The sequence below is a fragment of the Cebus imitator genome, unplaced genomic scaffold (assembly GCF_001604975.1).
Source record: "Cebus imitator isolate Cc_AM_T3 unplaced genomic scaffold, Cebus_imitator-1.0 Scaffold450, whole genome shotgun sequence".
Taxonomy (NCBI): Eukaryota; Metazoa; Chordata; class Mammalia; order Primates; family Cebidae; genus Cebus; species Cebus imitator.
In genome coordinates this window covers 481124-484920 of record NW_016107765.1, presented here as the reverse complement: position 1 = coordinate 484920, position 3797 = coordinate 481124, and positions in this window count along the sequence as shown.

Below are 3797 nucleotides of genomic sequence, written 5' to 3'. Positions count from 1 at the left end.
TGCAATTCCATTATCGCTCCAGTCTAAGGGAAATTGAAAACCTTTTTGAGTATTATTCTACCATTTTACATGTCCTATTACCTTACTTAACATTTTCTGATCTGCTTTTCTCCCATCCTCTAGGTCAGTGCTATTTTCTTATGATATTTTTGTCTTCTAAAATTATTTTACAAAATCATAGTAAATGTACTTAACATTGGTTATTTTGATATATTTTTCTCTGCCTTGTTTATATGTGTAATTGTTGAAGTTCTTGCCGTCTGATTTCTTTTTTAGGAGATATACTGAGTATTTTTGCCAGATTTTGTCATTTTTTATCATTTAATGCATGAAGTAGCCGTTCTTTATATTATTAATTTCTATACATTTTTATGCATCTATTTGTTAATCCACTCATTTAAATAATGAAAAAATACCTACCTTGTATCAGACTGCCAAGCACTTTATGCACATCAATAATTTCATGAGGTTGGTTCTATTATCCTCATTGTATTGATTTAAAAACTGAGGCTCATAGAAGTTAGATAATTTATCTAAACTTACACAGGAAAATACTAAAAGCAGAACTGCAAACAATAATCTTCATTTTTAAGCCTGAGTTTTAACTTTCATACTTTCTAGATTTATCATCAGTTGATTGCTATTTTGAGACCTGAGGTTAGCTTGTAGGACAGAAAAATAAATTTTAAAAAAGATACTGCCTTCACGAAACTTGCAATATACAGTAATGTAGGGAAAAATCTACATACACCAAAAACTTTAATGCCTCATATAAATAGAATACCCGCCTGGGAAAGATAAAGCCCTTCCAACATTAAGAAGCTGAAAAGATACTTAATAATTCAAAATGGTGGTTCTTGCTGTTCCCCTCAGCTGAACTACACTTCCCTTGCTCTTCTAAATTCTTAGCAAACTTCAAAGCTTTCCTGGTTACCCTGCCCTACAATGCGATCTTATTTTGCTAAATTCTGATATAATTCCCTGTAATTCAGTCATATTAATATCACTGATTTTAGTATTTATCTTGTGTATTATATGGTTTGTCTCTTTAACTTGATCATAATCTCCATGAAGTCACTCCCTGAATAACCTAGCTATCTGTATATTCAAAATAAAGGGCATTTGTAATTGCAATTATAAATACGTGGTTCATTTTGGTAGAGCTTCTCAACTTGTTCAGGTGATGAAAAAGCATTAAGGTCATCATGTTATAAAAGGAGACATCGATATATCTGATTTGATGTAACTAGATCTATTATCTTACCATATATTAGTTACTGTCCCAGAATTTATATACTGTAGATAAGTAATAAAAAACAAAAATTGAAGGGGAAAAAACTTTTAAGAGAAAATATATAAAAAATATATTAATACATGTTATTGACTTTTTTTCTGTTGCATTTTGCCTTGCTTTGTTTATTAATAAAGTGGAGAAACATAAAAGCTTTTTAAAATATTGGTGATACAGTTGCTTATATTACTCAGCTTGCAAGTCCTTAGAGGTCTATGAAGCCACAACTTGGAAACCTCTGCCACAGTGGCAAAATGTCGTATTTATTCTTTACATCAACTTGTAAGGTAGCTAATGGCTACAGATGTTATTAATTACAAAAGAATTCAGACTTGCTCAGTTACCTGGCTAGGTGCATGGTCACAAACACAAATGTAATCAGTTCCAGAGACGATGCTTTGAAGGCTCAGCACTTCTTGTTTTAACCATTCAGATATTTACTCCCATATTCTTATTTTCTTAGAATTGTAAAGAAGCATATAGATAGATTTAAGTGGTAAACAGTTCTAATGCTGTCGCTCTCTCCCTAGACATTTTTTACCTTTAATAACAATAGAACGGGGATAAGAAGGCACCAACATTTATTTAGATCCAGTTATGTGCCAGGTACTCTGCATAATTTAATTGACATTTATTCATTCCTTAACAAATATTTCTCAACAGCTGGCACATTACAAAAATGTGTACTCTTGTGATAAGCAAAAATAGGCATGCTTCTTATATTCATGAAAAGTACATACTCCAGTCTTAGACACTAACCAAATTCATAATTGTAAACAATGCTATGAAGAAATAACATGTAATTTTATCCTCAACAATCCTTTAAGGAAGCACAGTGTCCCCTATTCATAAATTAGGAGGTTAAAGAACTTGTCAAAATCTGTAAGGCTAGTAAAGGTCAGCATGGCTGCCAGGTATGGCTCAGCAGGTGTTGCCTGAACCTCTTCTGAGGACCAGGGGCATTATTCGCATCTACTACAATGCAGCTGAGGCTTCTAGAGTTTTGAAGTGTATCACCTGCACAACCACACATGTGGTCTTAAGTTAGAGAGGATCAACTCTCAGTTTGTCCACTTGTCCCTAATTATTGTAGTTTCTCAGGGTAATTAAATTTGAAATATGTTAGTTTATTCATCAAACCCACTGTATGTGAAAGGTCAAATATGTGGGACAGCACCTAAACAATACCCAACTGAATGGAATACAATTCTCATTCAATTAATAAAAGGTTGTTTGAGTGCCTGGTGTATGTAAAAAAACACAGTATGAAAGTTGTTTCCTGGCCTCACAGTTGCCAGTAGAGCAGGAAAATAGATGAAATTGAAGGACGATGTTAACTTCTCTTCCCGGGTCCACAAGGGGCATGGTTTCAAAGGCAAGAACTTCCAATGGCCATACCTCCACTCACGTCCCCATCCAGGAACTAGAGTTCTTTGTCTAACTTTTGTGCACTTGGGAAAGATAGACTGCCCAGGTGAGCTTCCTTTGATTAGAAAGCCCGCCAAAAGCCTTGGAAGGAAGAGCTTTATTGCAAGCCAGGCAGCCAATCACATATCAAAGTCAAAGATCAGTCACTCCAGTGGAAGTTTAAGGGAACTCCTCTCATGGGACAAGAACTTGAATGAGGCCAGAGTAACTCCAAGATTAAAAGTCCCCCTGCCCCTTACCTGTGTGGACTTCATCTCTGGATACTCTCCCATAACAGCGTGGAAGCTTGCTCGCTGGCTCTCTCTCACACTCTATTTTTCTTTCTTTCTTTCTTTCTTTCTCTCTGTCTCTCTCTCTCTTCTCTCTCTCTCTCTTTCTCATAAATCGCTTTTCTGCAAAGCTCTTTGGTCCAATATTTACTTGAACAATATCACCACCAGGGTTTCCTACCCATTCTTGGGTGAGTGAGAACCCAAGGACCTGGAAAAAACACATCTGATTGGGGAACAGTGAGTGAGGACCTTTTGGGACGCCCCTGCAACCTGCTGCTGTCCCCTGGGTTACAAAATGAGATTAACCATCATGCCACAGTGCACTTAGAAGGCATTTCAATGCCAGTGAAGAGTTCGTTTTTGCTTCTCCTAGCAGCCATATCAGGAAGGTAGCTAGAATGCTTGGATGAAAAAATTTAAATGATCTACCCTGGGCAATGGTGAATTCCTGCCAATTTGAAGATATAGGAATATCATGTGCATGACAACATTCAGAATGGTTACTCCAGCAGTATGAAAATCCATGAACGAAACTCTTTAAGACTCAGGGAATCTAATTAGAAACTTTTCATAAAAGATTGACATAAAGTGACAAGTTCTTGGATTATGGTTGTGATTTTTTTTTTTTAATTGGAAAAGCATGTTCCATTTAGAAGAAACATTGAAGTCTCCTTTCCTCGTGGTTGGCTGTAGTTGCAGCTTTGTGTAGAGAGTAACACTTAGTAAATCTTTACTTTTTTCTGTACTATAAATGAACATTCATACATAGCTTGTTTTTAGCCCTTTTTAATTAGAGTCAGAATAGG